This window comes from Pseudonaja textilis, chromosome 3, assembly GCF_049901715.1.
Source record: "Pseudonaja textilis isolate UNSWEBS1 chromosome 3, rPseTex1.2, whole genome shotgun sequence".
NCBI lineage: Eukaryota > Metazoa > Chordata > Lepidosauria > Squamata > Elapidae > Pseudonaja > Pseudonaja textilis.
Window position 1 is genome coordinate 167,449,303 of NC_141992.1, and position 23,920 is coordinate 167,473,222.

General features: G+C 32.9%; 1 non-coding gene across 6 annotated transcripts in view; it reads right to left on the reverse strand.

Moving 5' to 3' along the window:
- LOC113439836 (uncharacterized) overlaps window positions 1-23,920 on the reverse strand; it is a 159,331-nt gene that overhangs the window by 78,027 nt on the left and 57,384 nt on the right. The window contains exons 3-4 of one of the 6 annotated variants that reach the window (XR_015743236.1): window positions 15,055-15,155; window positions 11,896-12,099 (exon numbers count right to left, since the gene is read on the reverse strand). The exons of 4 other annotated variants lie outside the window; for them this stretch is intronic. This is a non-coding gene — a transcript (uncharacterized LOC113439836). The remainder of the gene's footprint in view (window positions 1-11,895; window positions 12,100-15,054; window positions 15,156-23,920) is intronic. One more of the 6 variants, XR_015743239.1, reaches the window with a different exon arrangement.

The window sequence follows — 23,920 nt, forward strand, 5'->3', positions numbered from 1 at the left end:
CCTCTTCAGAAGAATAAGGAATGCTATCAATAACTTTAGAAAGAAAAATAATCATGGATTGCTCTAAAGGAGAGCTGTGATATCTATGAAGTTCACATCCTATGACAATGTAAGATATTTTTTATTTAAAAGAAATCACAGCATTTGAACAGGTTGTTGGGTTTTTTTGGATCACGCCCGCTAGCCACTGGTTTAGATTTTTAAAAGTATGGAACTTAAAAATACAATATTAGCAAGTATCGATTACATATATGCTGTACTATTATGCTTAGTTTTAAAATATATTTTTTCTTAAGTGGTACAGCTTTAGAGTTTGTCTCAATCTCACAATCTTAGTAAAAAAAGGAGAAGATTTACATGGATTTCTAACTGCTCTTAAGATCTTTTGTGCTTGTCATTTGGAATTCCTAGTTAAATCATGGACAATAGCAAGCAGATTAGATCATTCTAACATCACCCCTGGATTTCCCCTCCTCATAGTTATTGCTTCTAATGTCTCACATAGCATATCCCAGTGCTGGCCAGCCTCTGATTACCTTTTTGTCCTTTTTTCACTCAGTCACTGTTAATTTTGGTTTCTAACTTATTTAATTTCTGTGAATTTTAATATTCATGTTTTAATGTTCCTATCTGGAAGTGAACTTTTGTCTTTTGGGGAGAATGTAAGGAAGATAAGGGAGCTGTAAGTCACGAAAGCTTACCCCTTTGCTCCTTCAATATAACAGAATAACAGAGTTGGAAAGGATCTTCATGATGTAAGCTGCCCAAAGTTGCATGACAGTGAGATGGCTGGCACATAAATTTAATTAATTAATAAATAAAATCCCATCGAGGCATATCCTACTAGCTTGCTTGTCCTCAATCTTCCTAGCCTCTCCTTCTCTCCCTCAATTTCTTTTTTGTATTGCCCTCACCTTGGCCCACTTCCACCTGGAAGAATCCAAGCAAGTGTGGAATTTTGTGCATATTGTTTTGCACATCCTTACCAGGGGTGGGATTCTACCAGTTCGGGTAAAACCCTTGCTCCAAAGATCAGCTGGCAGTGAGCTGGTTCACTGTGTGGAGCATGAGGGCTCGCCCACCCACCCCTGCTCTTTTCTGTGCTTTATTTCCTTTTTTAGAGCACAGCTGATTTGTGTGGCAGAGCCATGCCTCGGCTGTTTTATTCACAGGGACTGCAGTAGAAGGTACATATTGAAGCTTTTTAAAATACGGAGCACACACAGAGCGCATGTTTGATGCATGTGCGTATGAAGCGAGCGATCACCAAACCAGTTGTTATACCTGTGGAATCCCACCCCTGAAATTCCTTACTATTCAGCCATGTTTGAGCTAGCAAAGAATTATATGAGTGTAGAATTTGCTGTCTGCTACCAATCCTTATTCTGATTTAATTTCATTGTTCTGATTCAGGTCCTGTCCTGATTATTCATGTGAGCTATAATATAGGCAAAGTGTAAATCTAGTATCTCTTGGAAATAAAAGTTAAAAAAATATTTATACACCTATCAAGAATACTGAAATCAATGTACAAATGATTGAATACTCTCTGGTTACAGGAACAAAAAAGAACAAAATAGACAGGATGTCTTCTCTTTATGTTTAAATTGTCCTCCCTTTACTGCAGCTCTATTCCCAACTTTCCACAATTTTCTGCTCCACTAACTTAAAAGTAACTTCCTTTTTTAAAAAACAAATGACAGACAACTTGAGTGACTGATTATATTGTGCCAACACTTTGTTTTTTTTTCTTGGAGGCCTTGGTTTAAGAGGATGGATGTTAGTGTAAATGACAGAAATGGAGCTTCACATAGGATTTCACTCCTGTTCAAAGACAAGCAAAGGCAACCTCAGTGAGGAGCAATCAACTTGACAAATGGATGCTGTTCAACCCTGTGCCTCCCACTGAAACTAGAGAGCCTGATTTACACAATTTTTTTTTGCTGTAAACTTAAAGAGCAGCAAATTCCAGACAGACTTAATACTGCTTTGCCATACAATGGGTTGAGCTGATAATTCTACTCATATAATGAAATCTGATAATAGTAGGAAGGAAAAACACATCAGAAAGAATGGAACAATTAACAGTCTTATAAAAATACACTTAAGATTTACAAGTCTACAATAAAAAGAAAAGCAAATTGGTTGTACCAAGAACATTTTATGTGGTTATATTACCTAAGGTTAAAACAGTTCCCCTGATGGTATTTACAACTGACAGTATATCTAGCAAATAAAAGCATTTAAATATCAAAAACGTTGAACACATGAATGTGTTTTCTGACCACCACCACCCCGGCTGTATTGATCAATGAAATAATGAAAAAGGAACAAAGGCATTCATATTTGGACTTCTTTCCTCAATATAGCATTTCTTAACTGTTTAAAGTGAAACATATGTATTTGAGGCATTAAGACTCATTAAACTTAATAGAATATTATCAAAATGTACAGATTCTGCTGTAATCTACTTCATTTTAGCTGTTCTCTATTATGGGCAGATCAAGTTTGGAAAGGAGACTGAACAGAAATCATAAGAACAGTAGTACCATTAGTACATTGGCATCAATAATTTTCACCTTTGTAAAAACTGAATATTGTGAACATTTCAGTTTCCTATTTATTTTTCCGTAGTCACAAATAAAATAAATTGGGGGAGGACCCTTTATATAAACATTTCATGCTGGAGTGAATGGACCTCAACAGCTGCTGATTTGGTGACACTGAGAACTCCAGTGGAGCTGTCCTGCTGAATTAACGTCTTGGAACTGTTAAGAAGAAACTTCAAACAGACCTTGTTTAGCAGGTGGTCAAAGCTTTCCCTCTGTGGGGATCATGTGAAGACTAGCAGAACAGTCACTCAGTCATGAATCAGGCCTGTCAATAGTTGCCTATTTTCTCAACAGGTTTCTCGATCATACTCCAAAAGCATTCCTCCCACAACATCCTACTCTTCTATGTAGCTTCTTACAAATTACCACCAATTGGAGACCAACAATTTTGCTTGTATTATTAATTTCAATTATTGATTTATATTTAATGAAGAACAAGAGTCAAGAAGCGTACACACTTTTAAATAAGGTAATTTGAGACTTATTGCACGTTGCTGCAAACTGAATATTATAAGTTGCTAATCCCAATCAGTAGACTGTATTTGAGAAGATGTTTATAAAATATATTTCTGATGTTCAAGTCTTCACTATTGTTCAGGATGTCAATAGAAAACCACAAAATACTCTCCCACAATTTTAATTTCTATTTTTTTTTCTGATGAAGTTCATTAAAAAAAAACTTTTGCATATAGAAAAGTAGATGTCAGGTTTTTTTCCAACACATCAAATTTACCAACTAGTGGAAAAATTATTTTGAGAACTGCATTAATCATACAAGTCATAGACTCAGCAACAGCAGCCAATGAGAGAAGCATATCAAAAAAGTTAAGATGGTGGCTACAACTGCATTACCAAAGCCCTGACCCTTTAATGCATGGAACTATGTAAAAAGGTCAGGGATTCAATCACATGGCCATCTTAGTTTTGTGATATGCCTCCCATGCAAATATCCCTGATGTAGCCGGAAGTTATATAATCCAAACCTAATTTTGGTATCAACAGAAAAAAGGGAGAAAATAATCATTTCCTGGATAAAACTAATCATTTAATGGACCTCTTTTATAATTATTTCAAAGACAATTTTCCCTGAGTTCGGCTGATTTGTTGAAGGAATTTAAGCAATATTTACAGTATGAATTACTATTCAATTCATGTAAAGAATGGTTGGAAAACCATTATCCTAATACAAAAAAAATAATTTTGCACACAATATAGATCTATTTCAGCCTAAATACTTTAATAAGTACATCAAAATGCTAAACATTTTTATTTTAATATAGAGCAACATGGAGATTCTGTTTATGTAAAAAACAAATACAGGATCTTTGATTTTATGTTAATTAATATAATGAACAGTGTAAATAGTTTGGAGCTCAATTTTCATATACATTTTTGCGTACCTAAAGAATGTTTGTTTGTATGTGTTTGCTTCTATCTATCTATCTATCTATCTATCTATCTATCTATCTATCTATCTATCTATCTATCTTAGTTGTATATGTAAATTGGCACCTGACTGAAAGTGGGTTTTTTTTTTTTTTTGAGAATGAGTAAATCACTATTAATCTTGTTTCAAAAGCATGCAGGGATAGATGCAGCAACAGCAAACTATCCATTCTTTCTTGATAGGTCATTGATATTACCATTTCACTAGTAAGAGTTTGTGTTAAAAAGGGGAAGAGCAGCTGAGTAGAATAGTATTTCAAATCAAAGAAAAATTTCTCCACAATGCTTGTGCAGATCCCTGAAAGTGTATTTTTAAATAATTCAAAGCAAACAATGCTTTTTTTACTTAAAAGTATTTAAAATTATGGGGTTTTTTTTGCTTTAGAGAACATTGAAGAAAATAATTTTTAAAAGTGCCCTTCAAAAATAAAAGTTGCAAATCATAAATGAAATATCAGAAATTAAAAACAAATGAAGGATTAGAGTTTTTACGGAAGGTTTCTGATTTTAAGTGCCTTCTTATAATTGTTTGATAAACAATCTCCATGGGGAAGTTAAATTGACCTTACTTACTGCAGAGTTTAATAACTTCCAAGGGCTCTGAGCACCATGTTAAATCAAACTAGAAAATAAAACTAGTTCAGTTTGATCACTTTAGTTGTACATCAACATTTCTTCGACACCGCTAAAGAACATGAAGGTATAGCGGTAGTTCCTGTCATTTTGCTTCTAAAATGTATAGCATATTACTTCAGTGCAAAGACTTGTTTAAATACAACGTGTATCATCATTGAACTATATATAACACCTGCTCTTAACTTGGTTTTGCAGAATAGAGATTACATACCATAGAAAGATTCTGATTAAGTATACAGCTATTCATAACCTAATTTTATAATGCAGTATAATAATGGAGATAAGCATTTCAATATCTCCTTAGATATAACAAAAAGAGAATTCTTTTGAGATTCAGAATAGTACTCCACAACATGCCACACTGCTGCAAATGCTTATCTAGGGTACAATAGAGAGTTTCAGAAGTTTGTACGTAAGGGACAAAACAGGAAAAAATATTTGGGACTTAAAACAAAAGCATCTCACAGTATAATATTTCAGGCAATCACTTTAATGGTCAGACAAATGAAAAGACTCCCTTCAGTTTACCTTCACTCCCACCTGACTGAAAAAAACTAAGATCTGACATAGTTAGTATTTGGATGGAGACCACCAAAAAATCCATGGATTGGTGGGTTGGTTATTTCTAAAGTTGCCCAATTTCTTGATCACTCAGTAGTGCACAAAGGTAAAATCAAAATAACAGAACAATACCAGGTAGGAAGAGGATTATCTCAGTTAAAGGACATAAAATGTTTCACATAGGAAACCCACACCCACATCTTAGGCCAATGCCTGGGAAAGGAACTCATTTTTTCAAGGCTCATTTAAAGAAGAGTAAGATTGAGGTCATTTGAATCTCTGAGGTAAAAGCTGTTCCAGAGGACAGGCACTATGACAGAGAAAGCATGCCTCCTGGGTCCCATCAGATGGCACCGTAGAGAGTAAGGAAGATTACTATGATAGAGATATGCAAAATTTATTTCCAAAAGGATCAAATATATTTTAAGTCCGTCCATATATAGATAGAAAACATTCGGGAGAGGCTCAGACAGTACAATCTTGAAAGCTTCTGTCATATGTAATAAAATCTGTTTTAGCTTTCCTGTGGATTTGATTTCTTGATCTGGACTATTTGGCAGGATGTGTTTAATGAGTAGGATATAAAACATGATGACTCAGGGCAGAAACAAAGGAAGAGAAATAATAAGATCTATGCCATGGAAGATGATAAGCAACACCTTGAGCTGCAGCCAGGAGTCTATTGGTAACTGATGAAGTTTGCTAGAGGTTAGAATGCAGTATTGCAGGCTACTTCTGCTGACTGCTAGTGCCTGTAATTTGGCAGTTTGAATCTCCTAAGGCTCAAGGTTGACTCAGCCTTCCATCCTTCTGAAGTGGGTAAAATGATGACCCAGATTGTTGGGGGCAAGATGCTGACTCTATAAACTGCTTAGAAAGGGCTGTTAAAGCACTGTGAAATGGTATATAAGTCTAAGTGCTATATGGTGGCATGCTCGTAATTGCTCTTGCTGTTATATTCTGGACCAACTGAAGCTGCCATATGGTCTTCAAGGACAGCCACATATAAAATAAATTGCAATGTCCATGTGTGGAATAACCTAGGCAGGAATATCCATGAGGAGGGAGTCCCAATGCAGGAAAGAGTGCAATTGTACACAAGACAAATCTATATTAAGACCTTCTTGGCTAAATATGTTACCTGTTCCTTAACCAGGAGCAGAAATCCCAGGAAGACATAAAAAGGTGCAACAGTTCTGTCTGTGGGAGTGCAACCCATTCAGAGCTGGATATGAAAATCCCAGAATTTAGAAGGTCCATACATCTCAATTTCCTGGGTATTGCTAAGGATAAATTTAAGTATTCTCTTCCCCATCCAGATCCCCACAGTTTCTAGGCACTGAGACAAGATCTTGACAATATTATTCAGTTTGCCAGAAGTCAGGATATACAGCTGAGAATCATCAGTGTACTGATTATACCTGACCCCGTGCCAACAGATGATCTCACTCGGTAGCTTCATGAACATGTTAAACAGGAGAATTAGTTTTTTAGCCCCATGTCACCCTGCAAGTCAGGGTCTTTCAATCTGATCTCTTCTCTCTCATCCACACCAACTACAACTGGATACAAGGAGAAAAACTAACACTAAAGCTGTGCTTCCTGGCCCCAATTCTCATAACTAAATCAGAAGGATACATATAATTAAATCTAAAGCTACCAAGAACTCAAAGACAGCAGAGACAGTTGTATCACTATATCCCAGCTCTGCTAGTGGTTATTGACAAGTAGATCAATGTCATATCAGTGTAATATCTCACTAAGAATCCTGGCTGAATAGGGTTTTCTGAAGCTGCAGCCTAGCCATTTTTCTGCAACCTTCTCCATAAAGAGGACATTGGAAGTTGAACAAAAATTTAGCAATGATCTATTGAGCCCCTTCGGCAGATGGAACCACCTTCCTTTCAAATAAATCATTACTGTATGGATGTGACCATATGTCACCCCTGGATGCCTTCAACAACCAAAAGAGACATGGTTCTCCCAAGGATCCTGTCTACTTTCTTAGGAACTAAATAAACTGAGCACAATTGTGCCTCATTTGCCTTGAATGGGACCCACCAAGTCAATCAAACCCTGCGAGTATCCAAATGAATTTTACAGTCATATTCTTAGAATTCTGCACAAAAGCCCTGTAGATGTTCCTGTGTCCCATCCTTCTCTTATATAGGGAAGGGTCACCTTAAGGGAAGGCTGATGAATGGTTATCTACAGAGACAGTAAGCACATAAAATCGATATATTTTATCACTCTTTTTACCACAGCACAATCCCTAATGTAAGCTCTTCCAATGGATTCATTCTTCATATTTCTTCAATAGTGCCCTAGGCATCTCTTCTGTTTCCCATTGCTTTTTAATAGATTATTATTATTGATCATTGCACAGCAGCAAGATGTTCAGACTGGATTTGACATTTTTGTTTACCTATCGAGTCCTTACCAAGGACCTGGGACAGTCAAATTATTATAAACTTTATTTATTAAACATGAAACTTGGTCAACTGAACATTTATATCATTGACTGGCTCTGATGGTTGATACGGATTGCTGCCATAGGCAAATTATACTATTATTATTAACTTTTATTCATTAAACATGAAACTCAGACAACTGAACAAAAATGTATCACAATTGACTGAGTTTCATGTTTAATAAAAGTTTATAATAATAATTTGCCTATGGCAGCAACCCATAGCACAGCAAAGCTATATTATTATTATTATTATTATTATTATTATTATTATTATTATTATTATTATTATTATTATTATTATTATTATTATTATTCCTGACTTCTGACTATAACCATTAATCCTCAGATTTCCTGGTGCAATTCCTGAGAGCTGCAAATCAATGTCAACCATTGTTGTGCATTGCCTAGAATCATCTGTGGGGAGATGGGCAGTTGTGCAAATTCGATTAACAAAATAAATAAGTAAATGAAATCTTGGCAGCTACAGACCACATTCTGGGCAACTCAGTCTGTGCTATTTTGTTATTAAGTTTATCTACACATAACCATACCTTCTGCATAAGCAGCTCCCTAACTTCACATTTTACAATGTGCAACAATTAAACAAGAAAAACTCTATCCATATTTTCTTGTTCGTTTAAATTGAAAAAAAAAAATGATTACTAGCTTTGGGACATGTCAGAATATTAAGCTGTCTTCTATTTAAAAATCCCTAAATATTCTAGTTTGTTCTAAAGCTCTGGATTTGAAGAAATGGAAATGTGATTCTAGTTTAGCAGTTGCACACAAAAGGAAGAGACTGGATATATAAGCAAACAACTCAAGCCTATTTTAATTTATTTAGAATTCAGTTATTTCAGTGCCTATACTTCCTAAAATGTCTTAAATATGATACATGCTTCTTTGTACCTGCAAACAAAACTAAATGATCTAATGCCCAAAGAAACATATCACTATCTTAATTTTAAGTAGAAGCTGGTAGTAATTACATTCATATGACAAATTTTACTGCTAATTTCTAAAATGCTGCTTACTTCTTAAGGTGTTTATTTTATATCTATACATTAATGCTTATACTTTTTCAAAACTCAACATAGCAGTATAGTTTTAATGTATAAAGCATACTGACAATAAACTTAGAAAGTAAATTTAATGAATTTCTGCTAGAACTTTGCTGACTGTAAGCACACATACAGGCACCTGGGAATACTTGTGAGTAAATATATATAAGATTAGACACCTATAAAAATTCACAAATATTCAGCAAGTTTAATAAGGAAAGCATAGCATCTCTGCTTCAACATTGAGCTGAAGCTCTACATCGAGTATACTTTAACTTTTCAATGGCTATTACTTATTAGTATGGAGGCACCTGGAAAATATTAATTCCTTATACCTGAAAAATTATTCTTTCTTCTGTATATGCTGAATGAAGATGTTAGTTGGTGCCAAAATGGGCGTAGGAGGACATAAATCCCTACCATTGGAGGATGAATAAAAGATTCACATCAATATATTAAGGAAATCATCAACATCATCCTTTAAACAGGTAAAGTTCAAATCTCCCTTGAACTTGAGAGGACTAAATTGTAACCTTTTTTAGAAACAATCAAAAATTTATTTTAATATACTTTTAAATGTCTTAAATGTAAAATATTTAAGAAAAAAATAAAGGGAAAAAGAATAAAACAAAAAAGAACATAGCAGATGAAAAATAAAATACCAATAAATAAATTGATAATTTACAATTGGAATGAAATTTAACTTTTATCATTTAATTCATATAAACTAAACTCATTATATCATTTTAAGAAATAATTGATAATGACCACAAAACACTAATGTTTATATTACAATGTGACACTAAAATTTATCAGTTCCTAAAATAAATGCACTTAATCTTCTAAAATTAACAATTTAAAAAGCACAGTAAAAACAATATTATGTTCTAAATTTTCTTCCATTGTACCTGACTGGTACTAAAATGTTTATACACATTAAAATGGCTTCAGGCTATTAATATTACATTAAATACATTAAATACTTCCATCTTAAAAACTTGAACTGAGTATTTGAGTGTGCTAGATAATATGTCCAGAAGTCATTCTTGCCTAAATTAAATCAAAATTCTGCTCTGGATTATACTCTTAATTTTGCCATTACTAGTATTCATCAAGCTTGATTTCCCTATCTGCTATTATTAGCAATGTATTTATTTTCTAATGTGGGCCAAATTTGTGTTACCATTAGAATATAACTTAATAAGTAGTGATTTTTAAAAAAATATTTTATCTAGAAAAATTCTAGTAGAAAAAGACTTTCTTTATGCATTATTTTTATTTTTGTAATAATTCTGTGTATTTCTTTCCAGTACTTTTCATGTTACTGTGTGACCATCACGTATATAAGGTACCTTGTGCATCAAAAATATTTTCCACATTTATTATTATATGGTTTTTAAAAATACTTTTGCAATCAGGTAGTTATGTATTACTCTACAACATCTTATACCAATTACTTCTCAAATTATATCTTATGCTAAATTTTACTGAATATTTCCATAAGTTCTCCCATTGTTGTAATGAAACTGTTTTTTAAAAAAATTGCAACAATTTAATCATACAGTCTTTTATTTATTCTATCTCCCTGTCATACTTTAAGAGCAATTTTATACACGTCCTAACAGGAGGTCTAACTTCTATGTTTTTCAAATTCTGACATTTGACTTTAAACTCGCCCCCTTCCCCTTCTTTTCTGACATTACTTTTATTCTTCCAGAAAGGTATTTCGTTATCATTTGGTTTTTTAAAATTAATTTTATATCCTGAAATTCAACAAACCGCTTAATTGTCTTCATCAGCTTTCTTGTAAATTGAGTAAGTTTGAGGATGTCTCATTTGGTAGAATTTATTTATTTATATTTTTTATTTCTAAACCACCCACTGCCTCACAAGCACAGATCAAATTGCTAGCATTCTTAATTTGTAATATCACTATCTTCTAAAGATGCCCTGAGGTAGGGATGGGCAACAAGCAAAACAACGGGTAAGCCAAGCAATCTTTCCATCCAGCCAATCCTTGCTGGTATCTACATCCACTTGAAACATGAACTTTGTTTAAAAGTTTCCTTAAAGAACACAGTTGTGGTAATAAATACTGAGAAAATAAGAATTGCCCAAATCTATTTTTAATGTTTTTTTTACAAGTTGTAGAAATATACCAGAAAAAAAAATACATACAAGAACACAAAACATAACATGTAAATTTAAGCAATGTACCAAGAACAAAGATAAAAATTATTTTTACCCATTGTTAAATGTGTTAGTATTAAAAAAAACTTGCTATAAATATGGACAAATTATAAAATTTGTCTATTTGGCTCTAAAATTATAGATATATTATTAAAAAGTGTATTTTATGAAGAAAAGGTATGTCATAATAGTTTGAAAGGCATCCTAGGAAAAGAATAACTTATTTTCATAATTAAGCTCCAAAAAGAAATTAATTTTTTAAAAAATCAACAAATGCACGACATTTTTTTTTTCCACAGTCCCAAAAGTGTTGTTCATATTATAGAAACCAGCTGCTATTGTGTCTTATTAATTATATACAATTAAATTACATTAACTGTATGTTTTTAATAAAAGGGAGGAAAAGAAATTTACACAACAGATCTTTTTCTATTCCAAATTAATCACTTTGAAATTTCTCTCAGATTACATCAGCGTTTTACCCATTGTCAAATTGTAAGATGGCATCTATTGTATATCATTGGTGATGCATTAAATTAGTTGTTTATATTATAAAGTCTAAACATAGGAGAATCTTTTGTGTGGAATTCCTTGTCTAATTTAGCCTCCCAAAGCAAATAGCTGTCTTTTTTGTTTAGTTAATGCACCACTGGAGAACCTAAAGATGTATAATCTTGTTACCATCTACATATACACATCCATACACACCCATCATGCTATTCCTTTCATGATAAGCAGTGTTTTCAGAGTACAGAACAGAAGTACAAAAAATGAGAGGAAGAAATTAAAGGTGCGAGGTAAGAAAAAGAAGTAGCCAAAACTAATTTACACAAACCATATTCATAATGCCCCGTAATTGCTTTACAAACTATCCTGGCTTTCCCAATTCCAAGCACGACTTCATTAAATTTCTCACCTCTCTCTTTTCCACACTCTTGTCAGCTCCAGACAGACAGCCTGCCTTGATTGTGACGACCAGATTCAACGAGGTGTAGAGGTTAAAGTGATGGATTAGGAATGGCAGGATTCTAGACTTTAGTCCGCCTCTAGCCACTCAAGGTCACTGGATGACTTTGGGACAGCTCGAAAGATGGTTATTATGAGGAGTAGAGGCCTTGTTCTGTGCTTAGACATAAGCATATATCAAGTAAAAATACTAATTAGTAATCCTACTAGCTCAGTCTTGCAATTCCTCTTGAGCAGTGACCCTTCATGTATCCATTTTGTAATTCAATCCTCATTCATTTTCTAATAGGACTAAATCACCTCAATGTAATTCTTTCATACTGATTATTCACTTTTGTATTCAATCCACATTCATTTATCCCCTTCATTCTAGACCTTGCTATTTCTTATTTTACAAGACACATTTAAATACCCCATTGCAACTGCATTATTATTATATTGCTAATAGCAAACCTAGCCCACATATTATAGCCCTATATAACAAAGTGAGCAAAGCAGTAAATACATAATGTTTTATTTTCCATCCCAATTAGTCTCATTTTTGCTTAACTTAATTTTGTACCTTGTTGTCTTCAATTGTTTTCTGCAATTGTTGCTCTCTTTCCACATTATACAATATTTCTTCTCATTTTTTCAACAATTATATTATACTTTCCTCATTCACAGCTTGTCTTATTTTACCTTTGTACTAATCATCCATGTTATACTCCACTCAACATAATTAGCACTACAAAACTCAACTTCTTTAGCTCTGCTCTAAGTAACTCTCCATATTCCCCTAGCCTATGTCTAATTTCTGTTCACTTTGTTAGGACATTAACTTAACTTCTAATCTTTTAAATACAGGGCTCATATTTTTCTTTCTGCAGTTCTTCCACTTTTATTCTTGTTTCTTTTATTCTGTCTCTCCAATATTTTCTCCCCAAGATCCACTTTTGGCATTACCAAATAATGGCTTGAACCACATACAGAATCACTCATCACTCTTTATCCTTCACCAAGTATCTCAATATTTTATCATAAACAACCATGGTTTTAGATTTATATTCTTATTTTTCCCTGAAAAATATGAATACAATAAACTTATATTTGAGCCATTTCCTAGCTCAAGACCTTTTTCACTTCAAATATCAACAGTCACCATTAACATTGATTCTTGGATTTTGAAATGATGCAATCACCGTTAATGCTCTTTATCATTTTTACGATCTAAGCATTTTTATTTAACAAAACAACCTTTTCTGTTGGATAACATTAATTCAAACTTTATCTTTAGAACATGTATTATTACCATTTGCACACAATAGCATTCATTAATATCTTCTCACATATGTACTTCTGACATATATTTTACATTTATAATTATCCTTACACTCTCTCTTCCCTGCCTTTGTCCATCAACTCCATTCCCATATAACTTCATTGAAATCTAGTAGATAAATAAAAATAATAATTTATTAAATTTATCTGCTGCCAACATCCTGTGACTCTGGGTGGTTCACCCTAAGTGTAAATTAGAAACAAGACAAAACAAAAACAGCACAAGAACAATGATGGCAAAGAAAACAAACCTAGAGAAGAACAAGAAAGGAAAAAAGGGCATCAATCATCTTCATCAAAGGCCTGAGCAAAGAGCCAGATCTTTAGCGTTCTTCAAAATACCAGTAGGATAGGACCTTCCTCCTTTATTTAGTTTCACAGGAACACAATGTAATTTGTTTTTTTTTCCTTTTTCCCCACTTCCTTTGCTAATTTATAATCTTGCCTATGATGTAGTTCTCATCACATGGGCCCACTAATACTGATTTCTGCTGTCCATTGTGCTTTGGCCAATTAAAACTTTCAGGTAAGTTTTTTTCATAAACTAGAGAAGGTATAGATAACTGTATCTGTTAACATCAACTTCTGAAAACACAGTAATATAAGGTGATTTTTATATCAATGTATAAAGTTATAAAATTATAGTGTACAGAATTACATTGCTAAGACAGAAAATACTTCAAAACTGATCTTTTTAAAAGCATATACTTTTGTGGGAAAAAAAATGAAAAAAGAAGAAGCCAGAACAAACTTTGATTTACCTTAAACTATGTATGACTTATGCAATCATAAACAGTTTACAAAACAAGAACATCCATACAATTAAAACATCCACAATAAATATAAATTAACTACAATACAATAAATCAAAATATGTGTGATAATTAAAATAAAAAAATCATAAGAAATAAAATAATATCAATAATTAAACCCATATGAGAAAATAATAAACTATTCAAGCAAATGCTCTTCAGAAAAGTCCTCTTCAATAACTTCTCAATATAGAAAGGATTATTACCTTAATATTATTTTATCTTTCTAAGGATGTTTAGCTTGGCTACATGACTGTTACTTGTAAATACTGAGTAAATAAAACAAAAGAGGATATATATACACCAATGATTATTTGTTGGTATTCTTTACATTTTATAAAGAGGATTATCCATATGTTTCTCATTTCCTAACTGTATTAAGAGTGCATATATTATAGCCAAGTTTTTTATACTGGGAAAGAAGTTTGTAATAGTTTAGGTATCAAAAAAGATTCGTGTATACATTTATCATACAAATAATGTCAATTTTAATGAATTAATATTTATTTGGATAATAAATATATAGTGCACAGTTCTACATACTACTGACCCCAAAATACTTCTAATCAGATATTTATTGACTTAAATTGTAATATACTGTCTCTATAGTTTTGAATATTTTCCAAATTTTAAGTTTTATCCTCAAAAGATATTAGTTGGTAGACCAGATCAGGAAACAGAATACAGATTTGGAAACCTGAAAGCCTGAAAAGTATTTTCTGCCCCTCTCTATTATATTCAAGAGTGTTAAGATGGAGTAAATTTAAGTTTCTTTTTAGTATTTTCATCTTGTTCCGGACTTAAATCACTTTTGTATAACTGGCATCACATACTTTTTCCAAATCTGGTTCCTGACAACATGCTTCTAATCTAAGGAAATTAAATTATTTGGAGAATACAGAATAAAAGAGTTGAAAGGGACCTTGAAGGTCTTCTTGTCCAACCCCACAACCCTTCTCAAGCAAGATACCCTGTACCTTTCCAGAAAAATGGCTTTGCAATCTCTTCTAAAATACATCCAGTGATGGAGCACCCAACTTCTGCAGGCAAACCATTCCACTTGCTGATTAACCTAGAACTAAGGATAAATTTTCCAACAGTAAGAACAAGCAATTTGTCTTAGATCAAGAAATAAATTACAACACAACATTACATTTGCTTTGAAATGATTAAGAATCTATTGAGTCATACTGTAAATCTGATCTAAGTATGGAAGAGCACTTGGTTCTACAATCTTTGCAGTTAAGCCTTTGATCTTTTAATGAAATTCTTCCATTTCTTGGGACAGATAACAAGAACAGAAAGAACAGCCAAAGTTAAACTTTTGCAGGAGACTGCATGATGGAGTGATGGAAAAAATAAACCCTGCTCAGAAAAGAACTTTGAGCAAAGCTACGACTGAATCTGTTTCAGAAAATATCCTTGGTCAGCATTCAGAGGAAAGAATTAAGAACTCTTGGTCAAAGTGGCATTTTGTATTGTTTTCTCTATTGTGACATACCAACTTGGTTTATTGAACAAAAGAATAAAAGTACAGAGAAAGCATTTCAGAATTACGCATACTTTACACAAAACATAAAAACTTACTAATAACTAAATTCTAGAATATATTGCAGTTCCACTCTGAACAGGAGGTTGCCATTAGTTTGTTGTTGTATATACTGAGATGACACACTTTGCATATTTTAAATAGACTGAAAAAATGTACAACTTCTGCTTTCAGTTGTCTCTGATTTCTCTTCCTTTACATTTTATGCACATGTAACCCAAGACATTTTATTATGTATCTTCTCCACTCTTATCACATTTTTCTGCCTGATGGAGTGAGATAATAAACATTTTAGTTCTGTGTTTACTTAGATTTATCTTCTCCAATCTAGTGCCTTCAGATATAACAAGACTAAAACTCCCAGCTTGAGGGCTGGGAATTTTGGAAATTGTAATCTCAAAGTATCTTGGATACTTTGGCCATTGAAAAGATACATAATGTTAGCAATTCTGTTTTGTAGTCCAGTTAAATCATTCAGTTCAAATTCTAATTGCATTTGGGATACAATTAATAACTTGTACAGAAAAAAAAAGACATTTTATGCAAATAAATTGTTTTTATTGATTGTGTGCCAGAAATATCTCCAACTATTGCCAGAAAAGTAAACATTCTGTAGTATATTTCCTACACATGAGAAAGTAACTTAATATGAAACAGAAGACAAAGAAAGGATTGATATATAATAGTTTCTATGTAAAAAAAAATAAGAAAAATGCCAAATCATCAGAAAAAAATATGCCATAATCTTCCAGACACATGTAAAACCTTATTGAATGACTATAATAACAGAGACAGTATGATTGAACAACACATTTTCATGGTGAAAGATTAGATTTGTTAACTACACACTTACATTTTGACAATGAAAAATGTGACAATTCTTATATATTAAAATGAAATATTTTCTGAATTTAATTTAGTATTAGTAAATGCATGTTAAATATGATTTAATTAGTTTTTCAAATAGAGGAAAATAAAGTTATCACTAGTGGACAGAAAACTTAATAACTATTTTTGCAAAGGATGTAAAGTATAAAGAACCATTGTTTGGCATTCATTTACATATTATGAACACTGAAAAATAACATCTCATTTTCTGTTGTAGTAAAAAAACACTACAATAAACATTAGGAATAAGTATTGAAAATGAAAGTCAGAATCACTATACTATTATAGAATCCTCCACAAAGTTTAGTTTATAATATGGTATATAATTTGTGTTACTACATACAGTATCAAAAGGATTTTATAAGGAGAAAAAGATACACAGGGATGGGCTTCATAAACTTTAGCAACCGGTTTTATGCCCGGTTGCTGGGTAGGCGTGGCCTAGTCGGCCTTCTGCACCACAGTGGGGAGAGGTAATTTTTACCCTCCCTGGGCTCTGGAGGCTTTCTTCAAGCCTCTGGGAGGGCAAAAACGGCCTTCCTGGGCTCCAGAGGCTCTGTGGATGCCAGAAATGGACCCATTTCTGGCCTTCGGGAACTTCTGGGAGGCCCATTTCTCACCCTCCCTGGGCTCCAGAGGCCTTCCTCGAGCCTCCAGGAAGGAAAAAATGGCCTCTCCAGAGGCTGGAAACAGGCCCATTTCCAGCCTTCCAGAACTTCAGGAAGGCCCGTTTCCCCACAAGGCTCTGTTTTTTGCCCTCCCAGAGTCTCCATGTGGGCCCTCCGGGGAGTGGAGGAGTAGGTGGGGCCAGCCAGTTGTTTCAATTACCGGTTTGGTGAACCAGATGTAAAATTAACATCTGGTTTGTCAGAACATCTGGTTTGTCAGAACTGGTGCAAACTGGTAGCAGCCCACCACTGAGGATACTTTTAAAGGGAACTGTAGATCAAGAAAAGGTCCAGAGAATACTAAGCAGTTAATAGTGTGTGGAATATTTTATATATAATGGACAAATTCATATGACAAATAGTCAGGAAAAGATCTATTTATAAATCTGTAAAATATCATGAATTTGTGTTTGTGTGTGTGTGTGTGTGTTCAAGCATTTTAATAAAAATGTACTTTTGACTATAATTTAAGAATGTTATGTAAATGTATTTCTGCTTCTATAATATGTTTTAATATTTGTTTCTTATTCTGATTATTTCTTGAAATATATCTATAAAGCTATTTCTGTCATTAAGTGCCTTAAATATGGTTTCATTTATATATATTCTGCCTCATCTAGAAATTATTTGTGTTATTATATATTACTTAATATTTGCCTGAGAGATAATACACCAATAATTTCAGAAATATTTATACTATTTTAAAATAAAGTAATAAAAACAGAAGAAAGAGAAAGAAGAAAAAGATACAGTTATTAATCTTGCTAAACCTAAAACTACATTAAAATATTGCATTCTGGGGAGTCTTGTGAAAGCAGCAATAGATTTTCAGTTGATAACCCAATAACAAATAAACAACTTCTGAAATTCATTACCACAGGATGTAAGATAGTTATGAGTTCATGGGGCATTCAAAATGATTAGCTATATTAATAGATGACATGACTATCAACAGCTGTTTTCTATGATAGCTAAGAAAGGAACTTCCGTGTTGTAAAGAAATATATGTAATTAGCAGATGTTGGAGACAAATCACGGGGGACATTTCGCATCTCAATGTGCATTGAAAAAAAATATCTGAACAATGCCTTATATCATTCTGAAAATATATGAAGAGTCTCTCAACTCACACTGCTGATTCAGACTGGAACACACACCTTTATGTGTGAACAACCCTTCATATTTTCAATTTTAAAATGCCAGCAGAATATTCATGTTTTTACTATAGATAGAACTGAATTAATTTTTCCATTATCATGATGAGGCATTCAAAATTGAATAACCACAAAATTCACATATTTTGGAACAGACAAAAAGAATTTTGGAACAAACAAAAAGAAATGGAGATCAATTAAATGTATTCATATCTGATCATGGCTAGCTTCAGTGGAGCTTCCAATTCCATGAAAAATCCTTTTTACAGGAGACAGAATCAAATAGGTAATGCATTCTTTGCCATTTTATCACTGTAATGTATCCGTAACAGAATAATATATACCATTTGGGTAAGTTCAGGGCAATACAATAATTCCAAAAACAGATAGAAGGTGTATTGTTAGCTGGTTTCATACCTGCCACAAATGGAAAAATGAGAAAAATGGCAAATAAACTTAACAGAATGACTTCCTAAGGACTTTAGCTTACAAAGATTAGTAAGAAGTATTGAAATATATTTATAATTTTAAATAAAGCAATTTTATCAAATCAAGTTTAACACACACTGGTAGAAGTAAATAAATTGATATTATTACTGATCAGCTACTCATTCCAATACTTCATTTTAAAAGTTTGCAGGATGGCTGATCTAAAACAATCTTACCAGCAAATATTCTTGTAAGAAGAAAACGTATTGGAACTATACCTAGAGAACTTCAGCATCACAAAGTAACTGAAAGCTGATATGATTTGTAGGTGGGAGTGCCAATATATTATGGTCACCATATTTTCTTGGAAAAAATAAACTGAAAAAGGCACAGTCTAAAAAAAGTTCATAAGGATAAAAAGCTGTTTACCTTCATCACTTTGCTTTACAAGTCTTTATTTTAAAATTCAAGAGGAAAACCAAGAAAAATTCATATTCTAATAAACATGTGTAAAATCAAACAGTATGTGTAAATGCATCTATTTATTTTATTTAAAGTCAATTCAATTTCGATATTTTTCAGAAGAATGTGAAAGATTGAGCATTATGTGGTACTATTTGTACAATAAAAGTTAAATGACCAAAATAAAGGGCAAAACTAAGTTTTTGAAAAATAAATAAATCTAAGAGTTTAAATTAAGAACTGTCCTTTATAAATAAAGACATATGGTGACTGTACAATATATACATGCTATAACATGCAAACTGAAGTAGAATTCTTATTTCAGCCTATATTTGATTACTTTTTTTGGCTTCCTTCACATGCTCTCCCTCATCATATTCATACTACGTAGACAAGCTAAATTGCATTTACATTTTTTCAGTTCTTCCTCTTCCTTATAGAAAATATATTGCCTCTGTTTCCTTCATAGTCTTTTTACTAAGTGCCATCAAATCAGGTTTCTTTTTACCAAAATATTGTTATAATGTTCTTTTTACTTTCAGTCTTTCTAAAACAAGTACTTTTTAACACGTTACTTAATAATTCCTGTTTATTACTTAACAGCAGTTACATCTCTAGTTATTACATTATATATGTGTAAAAAAATGTCTGTATGTGACAAAGTTGCTCTGAAAATACAAGCCTTTATTCAGTGATTTAAAACTGATTATGTCTAACAGATACGCCTTTGAACTATGACTTGTTTTTTGTACTAAAATTCCTTCTTGGTTCCCACTCAGTGACATGAAATATAATCTAGAGGCCCCCCTTCCAAGCAATGTTTCTGTTGCCAAGATATCAGATTTTCCCAGTACCCAAAAGACAGTATTTTGCTGCTGAAAACAACTATCTTTTAAAGTTGTTATAAAATGCAGCTTGGTCTGTGTATCCTAAAAAACAACTTTGTGTTCTTTTCAAAATTTCAGTTAACTACTAAAAACTTTTTTTTAATTTCATTTATTTCTTTGAGACTGAAAAATAGTGGAATCTATTAGACCCACATTTGTCTTATACAGCAATTGAAGGACACAAATTTAACTATACTTGAAAAAAATGATACATTTCACTAAAGTCAAGGAAGGAAGCATCTATTGAAATGCAGAGAGACAGATGCAACCATGTAAAACCTTAAAATACTACACATACTTGCTGTTATTGGTATTTCATACAAAAGCCACTTCTGCAATAAGAAAAATGTGTTCTTGTGATTCTCTGAGGAAATCAATGGTGGTGAGCTACCCAGAGTTGTGGTTTTAAGATAGGCTATCCTCTAAGACTTTAAATAAATATGTAAATTCCCTGTATATTTTTATTTGTAGAAAGGGAGCAACTTGGCCCCAAATCCTCCCCCAGTTCATAGTGCTTTTGGAAATATCTTCAGTGCATGTTTGAAATCTTATATACTTGTCATCTGGGTATGTGGGATTAAGGCATCTCTCCTATGATGAAGTAGTACCTATTTCCAGGAAGTGAAAGGGATCCAAGACTCCCATGATGTCCCTGTTCTCTATTATGGACTTTCCTTAAAGAAAAGATTGGCTCCATCATTAAAACGCTTCCAAATTATTTTAGAGAACTTTGGGGTGAATTTATGATATCATCAAGATTGTGTTAACTTGTAACTCTGAATAGCTTACATTCTGATTTATCATGAATATTTAATTGTTGTATTTTGTAATTGTTGTAAACAATCAAGCTATGAGATGGGGTGAATATCCAACACACACATCTGACAAATCAAGCAAGAAAAAGAGTATATTTCCTCTACACTAATTTAAAGGGACATATTTAGAAACTAGAGCGTAGTCCTGAAGCTGATTCAATGGTTTTCAACAACTGTGCTGCAGCACACTGATGTACCTTGAAAGGTTTACAAGTGTGCTACATGAGTTAGAGTCCCACCTTTGTGACATCACCGGGGTGAACTGCCTTTATGTCGCTCCTGAGCCCTAGTAACATGTAACATCATGGGACCTCCATTTTTATGACCCAGAAGTTCCACCTATGAGATGAAAATTGATGAATTGGATGGTTGCTGAATGCTTTTGTCACTTTTGCTGAAAAAACAAAGGTACAAGCCTGCTCAGGAGATAAAAAGTCTCAAGGAGTTTGGATAACTTGCAGCTTCAAAACAATATAATGAAAATTCTATTTTCTATAACATTCAGTATGCTAAATTTCTATTGGGTAGAAAAGGAAAAAATAGAATTGTAAGGAGAGAGTGACTGAACAGATGTTTCTTGAAGCAAAGTGAAGTTTTATTTTCTTCCTATGCTCTATCTATTCAAATTATGTCTCAATTCAGTTTACTAGCAATATTCTGGAATTATATGCTCTTGCTGCATGTAACACTAACCAAGAAATATTCCTTCAAATGAAGATATTAAGCCAGAAATAAATAATACTGTGTTGTGATTTCCATACATTATTCTGTATAATTTGAAACATTTTCTATAAAAGTTTTCTAGTTTAAATTTTAGCATTTTAATTTCATGCTTTGAATTATGCTCTCAACTATCATTGGAACACTTCTTGGAATTGCCAGAGATGTAGAATTTATTTGTGCAAGGCAAAAAGATTTGAAATTCAAAAGAGGGAAATTCTTAAAAATGTTACCTGGTTTCCAAATAAATCAAAGATAGAGAAAGAAGAGTAGGAAAAAAAATACCAAACGTAATTTACAATCCTACGTTTTCTTAAATCACTTAACTTAGTGAAATTTACTTCTAGTAAACATACATACAACAGTGTTGTCTGTTGGCCTATTTCCACTGGAAAATGCATAAATAAGACTTGAGGAACAGAACGAATTATTGTGCCAGCTTGTCAGGAGTTTTATATTACAGGAATGATGGGCTAATGTTCCAAAATTCATTAATCTATCCTTTAAAAATAAAACTTCAAATCAAATGTTGACAATTAACAGACTGTGCTTTCATCCTTGGATTTCAGAATATTAAATAGCACTCAGCTTTTCAATGGCTCGGGGAACTAAAGGTTTTTCAGGTGGTGACATCAACTGATTTGCCCATTCATCTAAGTACATTACAAAGCTGGATATAAGCATAGAGAAAGAGGACGACACCATAACACCGTATTGTGTTGAAGCTTACTAAAAAAGATGTGAGACTACTGATGTATAGAAGTTTTGCAGCAGCAAAAGGTTTCTCCTGACCTGTCACGATCAACTCAAGTGAGCAGTGCTCATCCCTGATTCTTAGCTGAGAGAGACTGCATTGCCTAATAGATGCTTCCATTGTTATCTGCCCAGCATGAAAATGGAAAACAGTAATCTTCCTGCCAAAGTGGTACTTATTTATTTATTCACATTTGCATGTTTTTGAACTGCTAAGTTGGTAGGAATTGGGACGAATAACAAGAGTTTACCCCATCATGTGATCCTTGGGTCTCAAGCCTGGGCTGTCAGCTTTCCAGCTGACAAACTCAGCATCTTAAGATGCTGAGACATTTCACTGCACATTGCAGCAGCATAATAAACAATAAATAAATGAACAAATGAATAACATATTTTAACCTCAAAGAGTTTCAAAAAATGAACCAGAAACATGGCACAAATTCTGAGTTAAGCATAAAGTTAATTTTGCCACCCTTCACAGTTTTTTGCATGCCAGATACCTGATTTCAGAATTTGTGTACCCAGACCCATCGTCCCTTGGAGAAGGTAATTCTTCAATCTCTGTGGTAACCCAAATACATTTATTCTACTTAGCTGCTTTTTAACTGAGGTTCTTTGAAGATTTTTCATTTACAGTCTCAAAATGCTCAGGGATTCAACGTAATGATTTGTTGGTTTCATTTTCCGATTCTCTGTATTTCTCTCTCAGTCTGTTTTTAGATGCTCTGCCATGTCTCTTTATTTTTATATTCCTGTCCTAGAATTATGTCCAAGAAGACAACTGGCAAACTAGAAGCTTAGAACAGGAACTGTAGGCAAAGGCTTTTAATCTTTTAATCTTAAGCAGCCGTTTATTATTTAGCTATTACATCTATTGGCTGTAAATAACTAAAACATATTTTCTGTTTTATTTCCATGCATTTCTATGTAAAATGCATTAGTCTTTCATTAAGCAGATATCAATGAGATTAAAAACGTAATTACGTGAAGAATTTTTCCCACACCAAAGGTTTGCTGCTCACAGTTTGAAAACACATTTCTGTCTGGTTAGATGCTTTCTTCCTCTAATATTTATTAGCTTTAAAAATCATTTTAAAAGTGATGGGTGACAGTGAAGTTCATGCATCCAACCCATGAAACATACCCTGTGTGACTCAAAACACCAACAGGGGTTTCAGAAGGTCAGACAGAAATAAACTAGTAATAAAATACCTCTATGTCCCTGAGTGCACAAATCCCAACAATTGACAACATGCTGCCATTTGCCAAGGTGAAATCTGCTTAAAATAATGTCTCTAATATTTATTTATTTAAACAATGAAAAAAAAAATCTCTAGTTGCAATTTATTAATTTGATACTGCTTCTGATTTAAGTCAGTACAAGACTTGTTAGAGAACCCATACAATTACTTAATGGGCAATATAGTTACAGGGATACTCATAGGTTGTAAACTATTTTGAATTATTTCTGCATAAATGTGACCTAAAATGTGATCTTTTTTCCACACAAGTCCTAAA